The sequence below is a fragment of the Oryzias melastigma genome, unplaced genomic scaffold (assembly GCF_002922805.2).
Source record: "Oryzias melastigma strain HK-1 unplaced genomic scaffold, ASM292280v2 sc00678, whole genome shotgun sequence".
NCBI classification, from domain to species: Eukaryota; Metazoa; Chordata; class Actinopteri; order Beloniformes; family Adrianichthyidae; genus Oryzias; species Oryzias melastigma.
In genome coordinates this window covers 10,995-19,555 of record NW_023417266.1, presented here as the reverse complement: position 1 = coordinate 19,555, position 8,561 = coordinate 10,995, and the positions used below count along the sequence as shown (strand labels likewise).

The following is an 8,561-nucleotide window of genomic DNA, read 5'->3' as shown; positions in this document are numbered from 1 at the left end:
AATGAACTGAATGATGGTTCTCTAGTGGAGGAGATCCAACAGTTCGTTAGTTCAGGACGTCTCTCCATAGATAAACTGTCTCCTGCTCAGTGGTCTGCTCTGGTCTTCATCTTACTGTCATCAGAAGATCTGGAAGAGTTTGACCTAAGGAAATACTCTCGTTCAGAGGAGGCTCTTCTGAGGCTGCTGCCAGTGATCAAAGACTCCAACAAAGCTCTGTAAGAACTCTCATGAAAATCACCTTCAGTGAACAAATGAATCTGAGTGGAAAAATGAAAGATTCAATAACTGCTGTCTGTCTTTGTTTTCTTCAGACTGAGTCGCTGTAACCTGTCAAAGAGAAGCTGTGCAGCTCTGTCTTCAGTTCTCAGCTCTCAGTCCTCCAGACTCAGAGATCTGGACCTGAGTTACAACGACCTGCAGGATTCAGGAGTGAAGCTGCTGTCTGCTGGACTGGAGAGTCCACACTGTAAACTGGAGACTCTCAGGTCAGATTTCATTCAGTTACTAAAATCAGACCCTCCAGGATTTTGCACAACATTTTTATGACTGTTGCGGCCTAAAACTCCTGATGTTGCTGTAGCTTTTGTGAAAAGTTGCAATGTTTTTAAATATGTATTTTTCCAAAAAGCACCAAAAAAGTTATTAGAAAATCAACTTTGTGTGTAACCGTAAACTTTCTGTGGTGTATTCACATGTACACTTAAATATCAGAAACGTACAAATGAAAAGTTCAATTTAAACATACACAACATGAAATTACACCATCGTACAACTATGAATTTAAAATGGTTTCTACTCGTACAAATCTTTATAGGGGGCGATGTTTCTTTTAGAGAAAACTATATGGAAACATAAGATCAAATGATAGCTGTGGAACGCCGAAGATCAAAATATTTATGAAATATTGGATATTTTTATGAGTTTTTTTCCTACCTAGAAGTAAGACAACTTGATCTCTGAAGCTCCGCCTTTCATTCAGTCAAAGCTAATGGGTACCGCCCATTTCATGACATCAACCTATAGTCAGCCTCGTTAGCATGTGTGTGTTTTGCCCTCAAAGAACAAACAACATCTAAAACTCTTCCAAAGAAGGTCATGTACATATTGTACTTTTAAAATAAAAGCGTTGCGTCGAGCACTGCTAGCTCCACAGAGAAAACAGGGTTGTGTTTGTTAGCCTGGGGGCGGAGCTGGAAGTGCAGACTCTTCCTGGAAGGAGCTGTTCTCACTTATCTACCTCACATTGTGAGGACCTGCTTGTTTTTGTGAGTTTGGAGGAGCTGGTGCTCAGAGAGCAGTTTTAGAGAAATGCTCAGAAATGCATGAATGGATCAAAATACCGCTTTGAGGCTGTTTTTGAAGAAGAATGACCATTATAATACACTTAAAAGCTCAAAAAAGCTGATTTTGCATGATAAAATTCCTTTAAATATTATTCACTAGGGATTCAACAATAGAGTTTGCTCACAGTTCGATACGTATTGAACCAAAAAAACAAAAAACCTGAAATCCTATTATTCCAAAGATTATGATTTCTTTTGCAAACAAAAACAACACAACAAAGAAATCAGATTTCTTTCAAGTGCACAACTTTTGGCAGTTATTGCAGAGTCACACTTAAATAGAACTCTTGTAAACATTATAACTTGTAAACTATGTAATCAAATGTAAAAGTTCTTCAGTCCTCAGTACTTGTAAACATGAATATAATAAACTCCAACAATCTAAGCTGTGCTCTTCAGTCCTGACAGCTGCAGTACTGGACTCTTAATTTACCAGAGTGAGGGCTGTTATATAACGCACATTTACAGAGATTTAGCTCTCTGTTACCCAGGAAATCCAGCTGGACGTGGAAAGTTGTGCGTTTTTACTAAGTTGTCTTTAATTTGCACACTTGTTCATAAAGTGCAGGTATATAGATGTTTCTGTGAAATATAGACGTGCTGGTACACTATATTGTGGGTCAACTGCTTTCATTAAAGGACAAAAGTCCTCATTATCAACCTCTGAAAAAAGAGCTTTAGCAGTGAACTCTCTGATGTTGTCAGATATTTTCTTGCGTTTATCTGAGGTAACATTGGACGTCTTTTGAAATATATCTGGGATGTTTTGATGGTGTTAGTTGTTCAACTTTAACACAGTGACAGGTCTGGGTGAAAGGCGGTCATTTTGGACATGTTTCCTGACATTCTATGATACAGAGATGAGGCAAATCTTGCAGATATTGTACTTCTTGTGACACATTTCGCTCCCTGATCATCATATTCAACGGTGAACACGAGATGTCTTCACACCGCAGGTTTCAGTGTTGAGAGAGCGTCTTAAACATGAGCTGGAAGCTGCTCACACACCGGCTGCGTCGGTGCAGATTCAAGGAGCCACAAAAGGAGAAGTCCATGAAAACGCACGCAGAAGTCCAAAATTCTGCTCTATACGCGTTTGCAGAGACTCCTCACTGAAAGAGGACCGACACAGTCAGAGTGTGAGCACATGCCGGCCACAGAACTGCTGCATTCCCGCTCTAGCTATGACTGTCTCTGTTGTTTTTAGCATTTAGCTAAATGTTTTTGTTTTAGCATTTGGGCTCCGCCTCCCGGGGGAGGGGGAGAGGAAGCAGACCTGGAGCAGACGGTCTCAGCGACAAAGACACGAACACACAGACGCGCTATAGGCAGCTCACGGTGGTACTGAATAATAAAACGTGTACTGTGAAATCTGTCGTACCGAACCGTGGAACGCGTATCGAACGGTTCAGTTTTATATTTGAACATTGTTTCATTCCTGTCGCCACACACATTCACACCTGCCACCAGGGAATCTACCCACAGGCCAATCTTGGTAAGCACCCAAACAGGATAGGTTGGGGGTAGCAGGCAGTTTGGGTCCAAGTTCCCCATCCCAGGGGCCCCATCACATCGAGAGTCTAATGCTTTAGACCAGGGGTCAGCAACGTTTATGACCTGAAGTGCCGATTCAAAATGTTCTCCTCAACAACTGTGCCATCACCAACTATAATGTGATCTCTGTTGTCATTCAGTCATTGACCTGTCAGCTTATCCTGTCAGGATCTCTACAGTGAATCAGCTTTCACCGATTCACTCAGGTGGTTATACAGAGAGTTTCATTCTGAATGTTCTTCCTGACACAATCCTGTATTTTTAAGGCACAGAATGATCTAGTTATGCAGCATGAAGAGTCTTGTCTGAGGACATCACTGGATTTTAGTTCATTGCTGCCCTGGAAACTAAACCAAGATCTACTCCAACCAACTGAGTTATCCAGCCTTCCAACTATAATGTGAACATAATACAAAGAAATACAAAATATTTCCAATATATCTGAATAAAATTGTTATTCACAAACAGCAGGTCAAAGAACCTTTTTTGTGAATATATTAGCTCAAAATTGTGCTTTCTTACTAATATTGCACAAAGAAAATAGTTGAAATATTATTGCAATTATGTTTGATTGAAATCAAAAGTTCTGCATGTGTAGTGTGTCACACTAACAGTAATCTTTCATATGAAGATGCGGGCCGCAAGTTTGAGACCTCTGGTCTACAGCCATGTTTGAACCTAATAATTGGTTCATGTTTTCTTCATCAGTTGAATTGATGATTGATATGAAATTGTTTCTTTACAATCTTGATCTTGTAAATCAGTAACTTCAACCTATTTTAGAACACAGATCAGTTTAATGTCAGAAAAAAAATCACAAATCAGTCTGTATAAAGTTAAAGTTGGTGTCAAATTTGTTTTAAGCTTCCAATTTTCTACAACTATTAAAATGGTTTAACATGAAATCTATTTAATGAAAAACTGTTTAAAAACATCTTTAAAGAGGCCATACCACGATTTTCTTCAGCCTTTCAGAGTGAACTATGTCAGTGAACTAAGTAAATAAATGATCATATATTACCTTTAGCACACCAGAAACACTAATTATTTATTCAATATTAGTTATGTTTATGAGTTAAATTTGCATCTTATAGGAGCCCTGCGTTTAAAGTAACAAACACACTTTTGAGCTTGAATTTATTGAAGACAGGACACAACTGGAAGACATACGGTATTCTGCATCTAAAATTAAAGTTTTTTTGCTGATCACCACTAGCTCTGTGGATAATTTGGTGTTAGACTGGAGGCGGTGCTGGCAGACTTCTTGAAAGAGGCGGTCTCCCTATGTGACATCAGGTCGTGAGGACCCGCTCGTTTTCATGGGTATGGGAGGGACTGCTGTTGAGACTTTAGATTTTTAGAGGATTACTCAGAAATGTGTGAACGGATCAAAATCCCTCTTTGGGGTTCTTTATAATTCAATTCAATTCAATTCAATTTTATTTATATAGCCCAAAATCACAAATGAATTTGCCTCATTGGGCTTCAAAATATAAACAATTGTTGAAAACTAAACAGACTACATAAACAGGTTATCCCTGCCCTTAGACCCTCCCTCCCGGTAAGGAAAAACTCCTAAAAAACCTGAGTCAGGAAAAAAGAAGAAACCTTAGGGATTCCAACATGAAGGAGAGATCCTATCCCAGGACGGACAGGAGATACCAGAACAGTTAAAGAAAAATTAGCTTCTACAACTACGAATCTAAGAGTTCATTCAGATAAAGCTGAGGGATGAGTGATGATGAAGTCCATAGTCAAGATGAAGCAGAAGTGCAGTCCACGAGCAGGAGGACAGACGACCCACCAGGAATCACTGTCACTCAGAGATGCAGGATGGTGTCGGGGGCGTGGTCCACGGCCAAGAGTGGGAGCGTGGGCGATCCACCGGGGATCTGAAATCTCTCCCGCTCCCCAGAGGAGAGTGGGAAAGAAGAACAACATGTGAATGGAACTGCACCAACAAAAGCATGGAGAACTAAATACAATAAATAATAAAGAATAGAAGAGAGGAGAAGTAGATGAGAATAGATGTTTTGATTTATAAAACATCAGTTTAATCATGGATTACACAAAACAGGAATACATGGAATCGATCACTTTAAAAGGCAGAAAAACACAACGCACCACCAAAATACAGAACAAAGAACATCTTTAAAGCACCACAGTCTGTTAAAACAGGAATAAACGAGTAGAAAATCTGAAAAAGGAGAATTCCAGCGTAATTCCAGCAAATTGGAGCGGACATTAACCTCTCTTAACCATAAACCACATCAGCAAACTGTTAGGAAGAAGAAGGAAGAAGAAAAAGATTTGATCGATTTTAAAATCCCTTTATTGGACCATTCTAATATTTACAAAATAACCCACATGATAAAAAGAAAATAAATAATGATGACATGAACTCTGAGGTTCAAAAGGAGAAAAGGAGTTCCCCATCAGCAGTCACATGACACAAAACTTTCTCTACAGCCCAGGTTTGGGAGAATTCCTCCAGCCTTTCAGTCACTCTGAAATAAGCATATTCCACGCGTAACCGTGATCTTAAAAGAGCATAAAACATCTGTTGGACATCAGTACATCCCTCAGAGTTTGCTTGATTACGTCTAGTGAGCCAGATTGCAATTTTAGCTGTAGCAAACAGGAAATTCAACAGTTGATTTCTTTTTCTTTTTGCATTTGTAAATACAGGCCCGTACACAAAGAGGGGGAGAGAAAACACCTCTCACAACCCAACACACCATGCAGTCAGAATACTGAAAAGAGAAGCCAAGCGGTTGCACTGCACAAACAAGTGTGTCAGAGTTTCAGTCTGGTTACAGAAGTCACAGCGTTCTGATTGTGTTGATCAAACCTTGGATCTGTTTGTGGCTACACATCCATGCACAATCCTCCATGGAGATCAGCTGCACGCTTTTCAACAGGGAACCTGTACAGGGACTTCCAGCGTCCTCTTGGAGTCGTACTGGAGCCGAACAGCCCCGCCCACCTCGATGCTTTCAGCTCTGTCAAGGACTTGAAGTGTCTTATTTTGATGCAGAGGGTGTAGATGAGAATAGAGAACAGAACCCCAGAGCTGATCTGAATAATAACCATGATAGAAAATCTAAATTTATATTCAAACACATCAATATTAGTTTATTAATCTAGCCTCACAAGGACCACAGCAGAGGGAATATTCTCTGATTACTAGCTAGCCTGGCAGAACGCCTGTCCAAAGAGGAATGTTTTAAGGCTAGTTTTGAAGGTAGAAACTGTGCTTGCCTCTCTGACATGAGCTGGGAGCTTATTCCATAGAACAGGGGCTTGATGGCTGAAGGTTCTACCTCCAACTGTACTTTTAGAAATTCTAGGAACTACAAGCAGTCCAGCATTTTGTGAACGAAGTGTTCTGACTGGTTGGTAAGGAACTATGAGATCTCTAATATAGGATGGGGCCACACCATTCAGGGCCTTATAGGTTAACAGAAGGATTTTGAACTTGATCCTGGATTCAACTGGTAGCCAGTGGAGAGAAGCTAACACCGGAGTGATGTGTTCTCTTCTACTAGTTCCTGCTAACAATCTTGCTGCTGCATTCTGGACAAGCTGAAAACTTTTTAAAGAACTTTTAGGGCATGCTATCAGTAAAGAGTTACAGTAATCCAGTCTGGACGTAACAAATGCATGGATGAGTTTTTCAGCGTCACTTTTAGATAGCATATTCCTGATCCTAGCTATATTACGTAGGTGAAAAAATGCAGTTTTACAAGCTTGAGATATGTGAGCCTTAAATGATAAATCCTGGTCAAATAAAACCCCTAAGTTTCTGACTGAAGAATTGGAGGCAACATTTACACCATCCAGGGAGACTATCTGATCTGAGAGAGCATCTCTCAGGTGTTTAATCAAATCAAATCAAATCAAATATACTTTATTAATCCCCGGGGGAAAATTCATTGTGGTGGGCAGCAGCCGCTGGACGGCGCTTTATCGCCCAGAAGAGACACATGAGGGTACAGGAAAAGATGTCAAAAATCAAGTATCTTCAGCCCCTGTCGCAGGAGGGCGGCATGAGTTAAAGTACAAGCAAAATCCCATCAACATTGAAGCACATTAATTTCACGAGACAAAATGTCCACAAGAGGTACACAATACAGTTCAAAGTTGACTGAGGTGCAGCAGTGAGCAGCGCACCTTTATAAGTGGGGGGTGTGATTATGTTTGTCATATGCACAGCTTTCACTGAAAACGAAATTTGTTCCAGTACAACCCGAACAAGATCAGACAAAAGAGAGTCACCAAGGCGTTGAATTTGTGGTGAAGGTCATGGCAGGGGAGGAATGCAGATTACCATGACGACGGGCTCAGTTTCTCACACCTTCAGCTGAGTTTCTTTGGTACAGTTGTGGGGGTTCCTGATTAGAGATGTTTGTTTGCTCGCAGACAGACAAAGCTTTCTGTCTGCCTGCTGAAGTCCAGGTGCTGCGTTATGGCGGAGAAATTCACAGATCTGGTCAATTTTCTTGATTCCCTCCAAGTCGAGCCGACACTCGCTCCATGATGGTTTCCAGCCTTCCAAGGGAGACTTCGATGCGATACACGCGGGCAGACAGAGCATCGATCTTGGCCTCCAGTCCATTCAATTTCTCAGTCTGAGTCTGTACGTCTCTCTGCGTCCCAGCGCAAAGCACTCCCAGTCCGCCCTTGTCTGAGAGCCACTTCGCCACGTTCCGGTACATCCAGGTTTCACCAGTTCCAATCAGCAGAAAGTCGGAGACCAGTAATCCAATGATGTAAACATCTTCAACATCTTCCAGAGAGAGTTGCGACAGGCAGAAAATTCTCCATTTGCCCCAAGGATCATTCACATATCCAGCCGCAGACGTGCCCCCTGCGCAGGTAGGATCCGCTTTCCCACCTCGCATGGTGGAATAAATTTGGTCAATCGCATTCGCAGCCCAGCAGATCAGATCCATGTTTCTTGAAAGTGAGAAAAACTGAGAGTAGTCACAGTAGGACTGGGGAGACGAGACAAAGAGCCTTGTTGAGAGATAGATAAGGGAGCTCAGAGAAAAGCGTCCGCTCTTGGTGAGTGCCAGAAGAAAAGATGCTAACTCTGAAGATTGTATTCAAAGTATTATGATAATACAAAATGTAATAGTCATCTTAATTTGCTAATAAGGCAATTAATACAGTTTGTTTTTGTCAAAGAATGATTATAAAAGTAGAAAATCATCTTCATTAGTTAATGGAGAAAAAAAATCAAAACATTCTAATTAAAGTGAAGAAGAAAAAAAACAATACATATATATACCATTTGTGCAAATTGTATTCATCAAAGAAATGATTAAAGTACACAAAAAATAATTAATAGGGAAGAAAAGAATCAGCAGTTTCAGCAGAAATCAATGCTACATCACAGCTTATTTTAGGAACAAGTTTAAGGCCACGTAATCGTTCTTCGTTGTTTTAACTGAGAGACTGTGAAGGTCTCATTTCAAGGGAAATGTGCTCAAGTTCTGCAGCTCAGAATTGGGTCAGAGGTCGTATCCAGCGGTTTTAGAGTTCACATTTCACTTTTTGCTTGAATTAAAGGGTCAGACATGCGTAATCCCACAGTTCTCAAAGTCTTCCATGGATTTTATTCCCAGAGGCTTCGTCTGGTCCGGTGGTCCGAGTGGT

The 8,561-nt window shown here is 40.8% G+C and overlaps 1 long non-coding RNA gene across 1 annotated transcript; it reads left to right on the top strand.

The window, feature by feature from the left end:
- Positions 1-10: 10 nt before the first annotated feature.
- On the top strand, positions 11-1,498 carry LOC118598455. Its single transcript, XR_004947532.1, has 2 exons — positions 11-218; positions 315-1,498. It is a non-coding gene; the product is annotated as an uncharacterized LOC118598455 (long non-coding RNA).
- The last annotated feature ends 7,063 nt before the right edge of the window (positions 1,499-8,561 follow it).